The sequence below is a fragment of the Pantherophis guttatus genome, chromosome 2 (assembly GCF_059756535.1).
Source record: "Pantherophis guttatus breed Tessera chromosome 2, ASM5975653v1, whole genome shotgun sequence".
Lineage (NCBI taxonomy): Eukaryota > Metazoa > Chordata > Lepidosauria > Squamata > Colubridae > Pantherophis > Pantherophis guttatus.
Genome location: NC_142064.1, coordinates 216,276,380 through 216,290,220, shown reverse-complemented (window position 1 = coordinate 216,290,220; position 13,841 = coordinate 216,276,380). Strand labels below are relative to the sequence as shown.

At 37.4% G+C, this 13,841-nt stretch overlaps 1 protein-coding gene and 1 long non-coding RNA gene across 5 annotated transcripts in view; one reads left to right on the top strand and one right to left on the bottom strand.

Moving 5' to 3' along the window:
• Positions 1-267: 267 nt before the first annotated feature.
• On the bottom strand, positions 268-12,419 carry LOC117677730 (uncharacterized). Its single transcript, XR_004594828.3, has 3 exons — positions 12,280-12,419; positions 7,226-7,452; positions 268-392 (listed from the first exon to the last, which is right to left on the bottom strand). It is a non-coding gene; the product is annotated as an uncharacterized LOC117677730 (long non-coding RNA).
• The window catches only part of RAF1 (Raf-1 proto-oncogene, serine/threonine kinase), a 107,348-nt gene continuing 100,858 nt past the window's right edge, over positions 7,352-13,841 (top strand). Inside the window, exon 1 of one of the 4 annotated variants that reach the window (XM_087887796.1) lies at positions 7,352-7,489. The gene's annotated coding sequence lies outside the window, so the exon portion shown is untranslated. The remainder of the gene's footprint in view (positions 7,490-13,841) is intronic. The other 3 variants (XM_087887791.1, XM_034438081.3, XM_034438055.3) reach the window with 3 other exon arrangements.

Below are 13,841 nucleotides of genomic sequence, written 5' to 3'. Positions count from 1 at the left end.
AAAAATCAAACAAAGTCAAAGAATGGCAGAAAATGGCAAGAAGGTGACAAGCATCAGGGAGAAAGCAGGACTGCTTAACTCATTTTTTGCATTTGTCTTTACACAAAAGGAAAAAACAATCCAATCTATCAAAAACAGTACCGTAAAAAACAGAATTCAAGTTAAAATAGGCAAGAAAATGATAAGAGAACACTTATCCATGAGTTCAAATCACCCCATGATTATGAAGGAACTGGTAGACATTATCTCAGAACCACTGAAACATACCTTTCAATGATCCTGGAGCATCGGGGAACTACCAGATGACTGGAAAGGGCTGATGTAATTCTCATCTTCAAAAAAGAAAAAAATGAAACCAGGAAACTACAGGCCTATCAGCCTGACATCAATACCTGCGAATATTGTGGAAAAGATAATCAGGCAATGAATCTGCAAATACCTAGAGACAAACAAAGTCATAACCAGAAGCCAAAATGGGTTTGTCAAAAATAGATCATGCCAGACAAAAATCTTATTGCATTCCTTGACAAAGTGACAAAATTACTGGACCAGAGAAATTCTATGGATGTAATTTACTTGGACTTCAGTAAGGCATTTAATAAAGTAGACCACAACCTACTACTTGATAAGATAGAAAATTTTGCCTGTCCAATTTTAATTTTGGAATTTTGTTTGTTTTTATTGGTTGGATTTATTGGATCCTGCCTTAGAATTAGCTTTAAACCTAATCATTTTCAATGAAAAGCAGGCCTAAAATGTTATCGATAAATGAAACAAGTAAGAAAATAGAATTGCTATAACGAGTTCTTGTGCTTTGCTGCAAAGTCCAGCAAAGTTCACTATCTTGTTGCTTTTCTTGATATTATTATGAAGATCAAATCTTCAAGAATGTGGCCATTGCTGTAAGTCTTCAAGAGGGGGGAACACGAAACTTCCTCCCAGATCAAAGTAATTGTTTTCTCAACTTTTGACCACCAATAGCTCTGCAGAGCCTTAGTAGCAGGAATCTTTCCCATCTCTTGTTATTGGATCTTTCTAAAGTCATGGATAGATAATCTGTGGGTCATACATTACCTTCAAGGTACTTTATTTCTTGTAGTCTCCAGAGCCCCTCAAAGATGGTCTTGAAATTCAGTGGCAAGCCAGTTAAGCCAGTTATAATGATAATAGTGGCTCAATTTTCCACCAATTTCCGAAAAGAAGGCAAAAACTGTGTTGGACTTCTGATAGCTGTAACACATTTGTTTTTGTTTTTTTTTAATTTAAAAAAAACCCTCTAAATTTCCATAAACTAAATGTTGGCCATACTCATCTTTGCATCTTTTGGCTGCCAAAAAATAGAAGTCCGCCTCCAGCCACAAACTTTCCCCCCTCCCCCGACCCCATTTTAGTCAGAAATCCCACAGGATTAAACCTCAGACTTCCTACGCTTGTGCTCAGTGAGCTATGATCCCAATCTGTGGAAACTTCTGTTGGCCTTCCCTTATACTTATTTTGGAGAAGCTTCTGTAATGTTTTGTTTCTTCTGTGTTAGGCCAAGTTGCCTCTATGAGTCACCCATACCGAGTAATAGATTGAGGACTAATGGTCTTTGTGTTTTCAGAGCTTGGAGTGGGACTTTGTCTCTAAGCTCTAAATATAGCCTGATCCTAACAACCTCTAACATTAGCTATCCATTTGATTCACAACTTCATTTTGTGACTGAGATTGAACGTCAGCCCTCCTGGTCTAAACATCTGATCTAATGTGTGGATTTACTCATTTGTTCTCCATCCTGTGTTTTTGCAACATTTTGCTTAAGTAAACATTCCAGAGGGCTTGCGAGCACACACATTATTTTGTGACATTTGGAGTAGACTTAATATAGGTATTATTACCCAACTATGGATTTTGGATTCTTTTTCCATAAACCTTTGATTGCTTTTCCTGAATTACTGTGCTTCATCTGCTAACTTGGAGGGATTTTGTTAATGTTTTATGGTTTATAGTTTAAGTATAGTGGATATGTTATTATATTTTCATGTAAACAGGCCTGAATATAAACTCTGGGGTCTGGGGAAAATATGTAAATATTATAAATAAATATGAATATATATTCTTTGCCACTTTCTCAAGCTGGTGCCTTTCATTGTAGTGTGAAACTTTATCTGGGTCAGAGTCATGACTCTACCCATTAAACAGAAAAGGGTTAATGTAACTTGTGGTAACTTTTAATACCAGAGAGCTTTCCAATCTAATAGCTTGCCTACATGTTCTTCTCCCTCTTCTACTAACACAGTCAAGGTAAGAACCAGTCAAAGATACTATTTCGGTCACTGGGTGCCTCACTGTTCCCCACTGAGGCCAGCTTCTCAAGCAATGTAACTGTTATTACATTGCTCTTGCTTGTATTTATCAATGTCTACACTGCCCCATTCTTGCTTTTAGCACTGTCCATGCAGAAGGAAGGTCTCTCTGCAAAACCCCCATGTCTGTTTACAAATGTAGAAGGATGAGTGTTTCTCAGAGATTAGTGACAAGGCCCTGTTTATTGGTGGGGGTAACACAGCACCTAGTAATGGAGGTCATAATTAACCACTTTCATATGTTGCTGTAGAGCGGAGGAATTTCTGTTTATATTAGAATGCAAGATTCTCCAGCATTCTAAATATTTACACATTCAATGTTTATGGCCTTTCTGGGCTTCTATTTCTCATATAAATCAACAATGCCTTGATATTTATGAACAGAGATGCAATGGGAGGTTCTTCTGAAAAGTCTTCATTTATCATTTTGATCCCGAAATGCATTCAGTTTTGCTGATTGCAAGGCTTGCACACGTATGATTTGGTTATTTTTTTACTGAAACCAACAGAGGACATCTACTAGATGAGAGAATGCTGGGCACAGACCTCCAGACAAAGTCGGAAGGGAAATAAATCCCATGTGGAGGAGTATACCAGGGGTGAAATGCTCCCGGTTCGGACGGGTGGTTCGGAGAACCGGTAGCAAAAATCCCTGCTCCCCCCACTCCGTGCCCAGCTGAGCCATGCGATCATCAGAGGCTTTTTTTCTTTTAAATGCCTCTGATGATCCCAGCTGAGTTGCCTGATCGGCAGAGGGTTTTTAAAAAATCCTCTGACGATCAGGCAACTCAGCTGGGATCATCAGAACCTTTTGAAAGCATTTTTTTTTTTTTACAAAAAATGATTTTAAAAATATTTTTTTAAAAAATTGGCCATGCCCACCCAGTCACATTACCCCCCCGCCCCACCAAGCCACACCCACAGAACCAGTAGTAACAAATTTTAGATTTCACCACTGGAGTATACCATTCCTTATGCAACCTATTGGCTACTGCCTGCAGAAGAAGATGGCTTCTTCCATGGGGACAAAATCTCTGGCTCAATGGTGAAATCCAAATTTTTTTACTACCTGTTCTGGGGGCATGGCTTGGTGGGCGTGGTGTGGGTTAATGGGCATGGCAGAGAAAGGATACTGCAAAATGCCTATTCTCTCCCCACTCCTGGGGGAAGGACATTGCAAAATCTCCATTCCCATCCTACTCTGGGCCCAGCCAGAGGTGGTATTTGCCGGTTCTCTGAGCTACTCAAAATTTCCGCTACAGGTTCTCCAGAACCTGTCAGAACCTGCTGGATTTCACCTTTGCTCTGGCTGCTCTGGAAGAAGTTTTTCCCCTTTGGTTTTGAAGGAATGCAGGGTTATGTGCTGTCACTGCCCCTTTTGTCCTCGTGGGAGGCTGCCTGCCTGCCATGCACTTATGTTCCTGATGAGTATGACTAGGTAAAGTAGAAAAGCAAAGGTGGAAATTTAAGTCACAATCCCCACCTCAACATATCAGCCTGAATATCATACAGTTTGCTTCCAAATAAACATGTAACCCCGCCCAGTTAGCTTTCTAAAATGGGACTGAATCTGGCAGAGAGGAGTTAATGTCAGCCAGAACATTAAAAGAAGGGATAGGCTGATTTTTTGTGTTGAAAATATAGCATCTGCTTCTTTTCTTCTGCTTGTGGCCATCAGAATCATTCACCACAAGCAGAATATGAAATTTTGGTCTGCTGAAGGCGCTATTTCCAATTTTTGGATGTTGGAAATATTCCAATATTTTCCAATATTCTCTCCAAATCTGTTGCACCACAATATTCAACAACCAGAACCAGCAATTCCATTTAAAATTAGAATTTAAAAAAAGTAAAAAAGAGTTTTTAATCAAAGTTAAAAAAAAACATATTAAAAAAGCAGCAAGTTATATCATATTATAAAATATGATAGAAGGAAGAGGCAGGGTGATAAACACAACTACTCAAAATATTTTATCTGTTTTTTAAAAACAAATTATTAGAAATGGCTTCTAGAAATCAGGTTGTGTTATTCTTCAATTCTTTTCCAAAACCTGGATTTTGTACACTTTTATGAAAATGAACGAATCTTCGTAACTTCGTATATATGTTGACAGCAGCAAGACTACACTATGCACAAAAATGGAAGGACGGTTCGATTTCCACCATGGACGAATGGCTACAGAGGCTGATGGAGTTGACAGAAATGGCTAAATTGACTCTTTTGATTAAAGAAAAGAACATAAGTACCTTTGTTTCCACATGGAAACCGCTTCTGAACTTTGTGCTTGAGGTGGGGGAAAAAAAACGAAACTATGATTTTGGGTTTTACTGATTAGATTGACTGGTGTTTATAGAAATGGCTAGTTTAAATTACTATGGAAAAGCAAAAAGTTGTGGTTTGATGTTAATGCTTTATTTTGCTGCAACAGAGGGAGTCGGAAGTCAACACTTTATTTTTCTTTTCCCCAGCCCTTCCTCACTTCTCTTTCTCCCCTTTCCCCTGACTGTCTCCCTGTTTTATATCTTATTTTATATCTTATTTTATAACCTAATAAAATGTTTTTTTAAAAAAAGAAAATGAAAGAATTATGCTGTCAATGATCAAATTAAGACAATATTTCGAAGATTCATCAAAATTGAATGGAGAGTAATAAATTCATGAGCTTACGTATAGATAGATATAGATATAGATATAGATCAAGATGTAACAACACAGGCAACCAACCCGCTCACAACACAAAGCCAGCATCCCACACCTCCCAACCAGTATTTATAGAGAGGCATCAGCCTGAAGATGACGAGTGGGACCTCATTGAATGTCGCCAAGATACTCTCAATCTTACACGGGAAAAGACCCGAATACTTGCATAGATATAGATATAGATATAGATATAGATATAGATATAGATATAGATATAGATATAGATATAGATATAGATATAGATATAGATGATGATATAGATATAGATATAGATATAGATACAGATACAGATATAGATGATATAGATATAGATATAGATACAGATACAGATATAGATGATATAGATATAGATATAGATATAGATACAGATACAGATATAGATGATATAGATATAGATATAGATACAGATACAGATATAGATGATATAGATATAGATATAGATACAGATACAGATATAGATGATATAGATATAGATATAGATACAGATACAGATATAGATGATATAGATATAGATATTAGATGAAAACTAACTAGTTACCCTATAATAGGATGAGATATTTACTTATCTCTCTTGGGAATAAACCCAGTTGAAAAAAGGGAGATATACTTTTGAATAGACAAGTATAGGATTTTATTCTAATATGAATGCAATTATGTAGTACAATTTGTTGTAACCATCAAACCAAATCTCATTCATCTTCATATGACCCTCTAGAAAAAGTAATTTATTTGGTGTGTTTGTTTTTTTTAAAACTGTCAATATCTTTGCTTCCAAAGATTAGAGCAATTTGCAAGGGTAATTTCCAGTTTGGAAGAAATGTTACCATAAATCACGGGAGCATATTGCAGGGAGAACAGGATTTGAACTTGCTCCAGTTTGGCATCATATGGCAAGATTTTGTTCATGGCCTTTGCAAGGTCAGATCTGCAGCCGTATTTGACAAGCCAAAGATGGATTTAGGAGTGAGATACACAGGGACAATCTTCATCAAACTGATGGGCAACTCTTAGCGCCTAGGAGTCAGCTTAATATTTGGCATGCACGAGGGATCTTTGGTAATAGCTCAGGTATGCAGTCCTGGGATCTTGTTTTTTTTCTCCTTGATTTTTTTTCTTTTTGATGAGTTTTGTGGGTTTTTTTCCTTTATTATTTTAAATGTGAAGACTATTTTAGCATTTATACTGCAGCTGCAATGTCTCAAAATGGAAGTAATTTGCACTGTGGATTTTTGTCAGCTGCAATCAGAAGAACACTAGAAGATTAAAGAAGAATATATAAAAGCAGAAGCTTTCCTGTTACTCCGAGTTCCTCTCTATAAAATATGTTTGAGGCTGGGATAGACCACCTGGTGCCCACAGATATCTGGATTATAATGGTTACATCCCTTGCCCTTGAACATGTTAGCGCAAGCTATTGGGCATTACTCCAAAACACAAGATTGTGTTTCTTTCTTGTTTGCATTGCAGGACAGTTTAGATGCACAACTGGCTTTGACCAAATCTCAATTCTACTCTCTTATTTCCTATAACCTGAGCAGTTTAAATGGACAATAATGAAAGCACAATCATTGCACCTACATTTCCTGCTTGGTTCTGCTATCTTTCTGAACCTTGCTTTCTTCTGCTGAACCTTTGAAACTTGCCAGTTGGTCCCATCCACAATCAGTTTGAGAGACTTAGAAGGTCTTTTGGAACTCATCTTCTAGTCTCCTTCCATTATGGCAGTGCTAGGATGGGAAGATGCCCAATGCTTAGGCAACATTGTGCTGGAATTCTCTGCCCTGCATATACTGGCAAATCATCTTCAATATCTGGAGCTACTTTAGCTTTCATAGTTTTCCTCCCTGCAACTACCATAGCTATTGATGTAAAATGGAGGTTTCCAATCCTTTTGTTTTGCCCAGGCCTTCCCGCCAGTACCCTCAGCGAAGTCCTGCTTGAGGCTGTAATTCCTGGCACTCAAGAGCTACGGCTCCAGTTACATTTGCTGCTGTCATGCAGCCTCTACAAGTGACTGTATTATACTGACAATCTAAAAATAAAAGAGTGAGAAAAAGTATCAAGCCAAAGCAAGAAAGCAAGCAATTAAAATTGGGTGGGGATGAAGAGAACACAGGAGGAAAAATTGCAGGCTACATCGAAAAGACGTTGAGAGGCTCCAAAGAAAATGTGAAAATACCTTGGGTGGTATTTAATTGGAAGTTGTGGGTTCACTGCCTTTTTTCAGTCTGTGGCAGCCGTGTGTTCAGTCGAAGTGTTTGAACTGTCAGTCCTGGGACCTTCCTCCCATCCTCGTTTAGTCAAGATCAGCTGCGCCTAGATTTCAGATCTGCCGAAGCTCCTGTTCTAATTTGTTAGTTCTGCAAGCAAATAGGATGCCGTTGTGTGAAAACTTCCTGATTGGCCCTTAAATAGAGAAAAGAAGCTTTTAGGACTTCTACTGGTAAGTTTTCATGATTTTTCCAGGTTTTAAAAAAATAATCTTTCATTGGATCTAAAAATGGAGGATAATTTTGTCTAGAACAGGTCAAAGCTTGATGTGAAAATTACTGATTGGTACAGTGATTAGTCATGAATTACAGGAGCTGGAAAATAACAGGGTAAACTGAGATCAGTTCCGTGTGCGGTTCAGTTCATTTCTCTTCTCCTTGATTTGTTCCCTTGATCACAGTTTCAATTCAGTAAAATCATCTCTTGAAAGCTCAGTTGTTTCATCATTAATGCAGAGTTGTTCCTATGGAGGAGTCATCATTTTGTGCTAATTAGATTGGTGCTTGAATTTCATACATTGCTGATGGTCCAAGCATAAACTGACACATGCAGGGATGAATGTTAAATCAAAAAAATAGGGGATTTTTTTTTTGAGGGTGCCTTCTTGCTTTATAATTTCAACAGGGACTTCAACAGGGTTGACTATTACTTATAAACAAGTTTCAAATCTCTTGAATACTTTTTCACTAGGAAAGTGATTGAAATAAAATAGATGCCTACCAACAGCTCTTTATCCAAAGCTTAATTTGAACAAGTTGGAGAGCCTTGGATATTTATAGCAGCCATTTATTTATGAATAGGCTGCATTTCCTTCTATAATAAATGCTCTGATCATTAAAATGTGGCAGAGAAACCATGGGCTGACTCTTCCAGGATGAGGCAATGGCTTCAGTCTTAACACTCATTTTAAATGTTTGTTTTAAAGAAAAGCCAATCTAAAGATGTTGGCAGAATACATGATTTTTCCTGGCAAAATTCTAAATATGTTCCAGATAAAACAAGGTAGGGAAACTCCTTGTTGTGGAAAAATCGCAGTTTGGTGAAATAGGCAGAAATCAGTGATTTGACTCAGGGCTAAGTGAGATTGGGGGTTGATGACAGTGACAGGTGGATAGGTGGATTCAGATACCAAAGATCTGAAAACAAGAGAAGGACATAGGTATAAACCATGGAATCCTCAGTGTTCAAGCTTCAAAATAATGATGATTGTTTTTAATCAATTGCTAAATACTAGAAGGTCTCTGCGATCACAAGCTACCTGTTGATAGGCCTCCTGTGCTGTTTAAATTGGACTTCTTTGGGCTTTCAAATACTGTAGGGTGACAGAGTGGGTTTAATTCACACGTGATAATAGGCACTTTGTATGTTTATACTTAAGCTGTTTTTGATTACAAAAAGTGCATCTTAAGAATCCATTGCATTGGTCATCACTGTTGACTAGATTCATAATTCTGAAGGGGTTTATTTCTCTTTTATCATTATTATTGGAGTGATAAATAATCAGCATTGCACTGAAATCAGTATTTTAACAGAGGAGTGGAATTAGATTCATTAGAACCTTAGTTGTATAGATAGGTGGCCAATATAAATAGGTCTAAATTGCCATTAAATATTAAGACCACTAGTGTTACAAGTGGCCATCAATAATTATTATTATATACACAAAATGTGACATCATAACTGCCAGTTCTTTAGCTGGTGTTGGCCTTCATATGCACTGTATTTTCCCAAGAACCTAGGATATTATAATGGATTAGCATAGTTTATGTGCAGATCCAGTCCAATTGAAAATTTTGCCAATACATAGATTTTCCAAGTGTCATCCAAGACTTTTTGGTATGGCACCTAATGCGCTGATATAATTATTGTTATAATCATAGGAAGTATACTTTAGATACTATTCATTTACAGTTTAGGAACAATACTTACCTGTCCATGCTTTGAGCTTCTTGAAAGCACCTGTTTACACAGTGTGAAACAGACTGCTGGACTTTGTGTCTCAACCCAATCCAACAAGATCTTGTCCTGGAATTCACTACTACGGCATTACTAGGAGATGGTCATTGAGCTTCTGCTTAAACAACTCCAGCAAAGGATCATCTAACTCACTCCCAGGCAATCTGTCCCATTGTTGAACAGTTCTTACCATTAGGGCTTTTTTCCTAGTGTCCAAGTAAAGTCTACTTCTTTGTTAGACCTTGTACTATCTTCTGGAACAATCCTGATCAAATCTGCCGATCTTACCTGACTACCCATAGATATTCAAAGGCAGCTGTCTGAGATACTCTTGTGTTTCCAGCCCTAAAGTTTAGCTATTGTATCTAGGTTGGAAAAACCCAGATGATCATTTAACGGCACTAAAGAGACATTCGGTTTTTTGAGATTCTCACCTATATCCATTTCTCCTACATTTTTCTTTACAGGCTTTTTATCAACTTGGTTGTCTCCTTGGGACATGACATCCCTAGACATGATACAATTTGTCAATATTCTTCCTAAAATGCAAAACCCAGAATTGGATTCAATATTTGGAGTATATTCTGAGGATGAACAAATATTTCTCTAATATTTACTTTTATATCTTATCTTATATTTTTATATTTCTGACATTTACTTTTTTCAACTGAATCACATTTTTGATCACACCACACAAAAACAATTATTTCCATCCACATACTGTGTAAGTGTATATACACACACACAATATCCATAGATACATTTGTGTGTAATATACACATACATTATGTATATGTATTGCCACAGAGATAGGACAAGTCCTGAGTGATAGACCAAACACTACAACTTGCAAGCTGTAATTAATTGCAAACACAGCAATTAATTCATGATGCATTGAGTTAATTCTCTTTAACTCTTACAGAAAAAAATACTTCTTTTATTTGATGGTAGTTGGTATGACCTTGGGAAAGACTAATCTTTGACCTAAACCATTTTCACCAGTGGTCTCATTAGTTTAAGCATGGGAATTCTGAATCCCAGGACAATGTTCCCCTTGAATGCATTTATATCCTCATTATGTATCTAAGCAGGTTACTATAATTGGGTTGCAAAAATGTGGATGGCCACTAGAGGGTAGTATTCAGGTTTTCCTATTCCTGTACTGCCATCTGTATCAGCCACTTAAATTGTTGCAACCTAGACAGGAGACATACTTTTAGGATGGATAGACCAAGAGTGGAGTTCAAATCCCACTTGCTCCTTGCATGTTTTCTTTATGAATGCTTCCAGCAAGCTAATATTTGTCTCTATGGTATCACTATGGTTACTTGCATTCCATTGTTTACAGGACACATTTCAAGCATTGAAAACTTTTCACATATAATAGCCGTTTTTTCACACAACCTGTTATGCCTTGAATTGCTTCTTGATGGTTTATTAAATTAATTACAATTATCTGGATCTATACAACACACCTCATTACAATTATGTTGTCATTCAGGAATTCTTGCTATCACCTGGTAACTTAGTCAAATTAATGCAAGTAAATTATTGTTACAGGCTTCTGAGTAACAGTATGTAAGCTAACATTTGAGTCACATAATGAATCATTGTTTCATGCTGTTTATGAATGCTTTAAACAGAAAAGATATTCTTGGTAGGAGCACAATGTGACTACTGAAATAGGTGAGCAGGGGAAAAAATTCTGTGTGTTCAGAAACTCACATAGTACATTTTGAGAGGCTTCAGGAACCATTTTCCTTATTTTCTAGATACTGTATGAGCTGCCTAAATTGCTCATTTTTATCAATAATCAAATAATGGTGGGCTTCAGTGAAGCCAGGAATCCACATCTGAAGGCTGATAATTTTTCTCAGCATAGGTGGTTAAATTATTCCTGCTATGGTCTTAATAATTTTAACAGCCACCAAGAACAAGGACATTCAGCATGCAATATTTTTCCTGACATGCAGATTTTGTGCTAGTGGAGTACCTGCCAATTTTTGCTATTATATTATTCATCTATGAAGGAATGGCCCTTTCAGAAAACAAAGCTGGCAAGCTCATGTCTGCAGTGTTCCAAAGTCCTTGGAATGCTGGATTACATCACCCTTTTACATCGTACTGAGTAGAGCCCTTTGGTGATTGGCAAGGTCGGGAGGTGGGAAAATCAGACCAGTATCAGTTTTACTGTAGTCATCTCATTTAAACTTCTGGGTCTGAGGTTACTTTCCAAAGACATTCTGGCGGCGTTGCAAGGTAAGAATTACAATCGTTTGCAGAAATAACACACTGTAGAATATGCACTTCATTTCAAATTCTGCATTCCAAAATCTGGCTGCAAAAATTCCAGGAAAACCCCAAATTAAGGTGTGAGAAAGAGATTGAAGGTTATAACAGGGTATGCTTTGTTTGTAAGCAAAGCCTACAAGCTGTGACTGCATTTTGAGATGCTAAACCAACATTCTAGCTGAATAGTAAAAAAAGTTTTATTTGGTAGTTCCAATAAGTACTGCTAACAATACATATCAGCTTCTCCCAGAAGTGTCATACTACAATTTGAGTGTTCCCCAGCTCTTCAACCAAGATACTACCCAGATTAAACTGTTTGAAATTGTTGACCAATACCTTTAGTGAAACACAAATGAAGGCTGCTTAGAGAGATGTGCAACGTGTGGTCTTCCAGAAGTTTGGACCATAATCTATCATTCCTCATCAATAGTTCTAGATGAGATGCAAGTTCAATATCTGGAAAGTGCTTACATTGCTCAACTCCAGGTTGGAGGATGGGAGTTCAGTCCAATAAGTTCACCCAGTGAAAGGAAGACCATAGTATATGGTTCCTTAAATTTTCTTTTTTACATTAAAATCCATAAAGTATCTTTTAAACCTCTGAAATTAAAGGAATAAGTTTCCTTCTTTCTGATGCTCCAAAACTTCACCAGTTAAAGAAATATTGGTTTACAGACCCATTACAAGGAGCAGACATACATGCTTTCTTCTTACCTGATAAGATTGGCTTTACTTGAATGCAACAAGTGCCAGCGATGGCCCTCTGGCAGTCATTTTAGGTGTTGTCAACTCCCAATCTAGTCAGCAGTGGTAAGTTAGGAATTCTTTGGGTGTATCAGACACTTAATTTAGCTCTGGGCCTGTGAAAGGAAAAAATACAGGTTAGTTTAGGAGTTCAAAAGGGAAAGAAATGCAACATAATTGGATCAGGTCATTATGATAAGTTGTCTTGAAACCTGCTGAACTGCATTCTGGGTCTTGGGACACTTTCCAAATTCCAGGAGAAGAAAGAGGAGGGGCGATGAAAACTGTAGAGGAGTAGCCTGCAGTGCCTCAGTTTGGAAACAACAGGAGCCATTTTTAGTTCCAAACAGGGAGCCGTAGGATTAGGTTACTGCTGCATTCAGGCAAAAGGCAGGCTAACATTTTTTGCTTGAGTCAGCGTCAAATGCGAGGTTGCATTGAGAAACAGCTGTTCACCTGAGAAATGCTCTCTGCTTCAAAGGTGGTGGGGGATTACTTGTAATGGTCATGCTTTGCAGCCACGACAGTACAGGTTTTGTGGAATGTGCCTGTGGTTTTCTTTTCAAACTTTCGGTACGTGCCAGGCTGTCTGGCTAGGAATGGAACTGAACGCTATCTCTTCTACACAGACAATCTACTTTGTACTTAATTAGTATAGCAGCCTAGCAAGAATATTATAATTAAAGGTTACCATGTTCCAGATTTTTCCAGACATGGGTAATAAGCACTGCTTAATTATTTTTAAATGTAGTATGTATACGTGTGATTTGCAACATTAAAAAAAAAAAAAGTCCCATTGTGCCAAAGAATGCAAGATGCAGAAATAAAGAAAAGAAAACCCATAAAGGTGTTTTGCTAGCTGAACTAAATGTATAGTTCAGTATGGGAGTCAAGGAAGAAGGAAATAATAATATTTGGATAACCATTTGTCTGAAGTGGTGTAGGATTTCCTGCCTGGGCAGGGGGTTGGACTAGAAGACCTCCAAGGTCCCTTCCAACTCTGTTATTCTATTCTATTCTATTCTAATATTTTTTTAGATAAAAGTGTTAAAAGGGGCCAAGAGGTTTGCCACTTGGCTCAAAAAGTTTAAACAAAGTAATTGCCCACCCTTTTAAAGAACTGTATGACTTGCGGGATCCAATCTGCATTGGTCACCAGAACCAGAGATTTAGTCTTCCAAGTTTTCAGACTCGTGTTGGAGCCGATCCTCGGGGAACTTCTCTCTTCCCAGAATGTGAGAGAATCTGGCAAGAGAAAAGTTCCCTGAGAATGGGCTCCAGCATGGATCCGAAAGCTCAGAAAACTAAACTTCTGGTCCAGGTGACCAACTCAGACTGGATCCTGCCACCTTATCCTGGAATTATATATATATATATATATGTATGTATGTATGTATGTATGTATGTATGTATGTATGTATATATATATTTGCTTTCAGTTGTATGAGTGGATGATGTAATTAGTATATGTAATTAGTATATAATTTTAAAACTGAAAGTGATGCCACAAGATTACTTTCCCGCAAAATAAT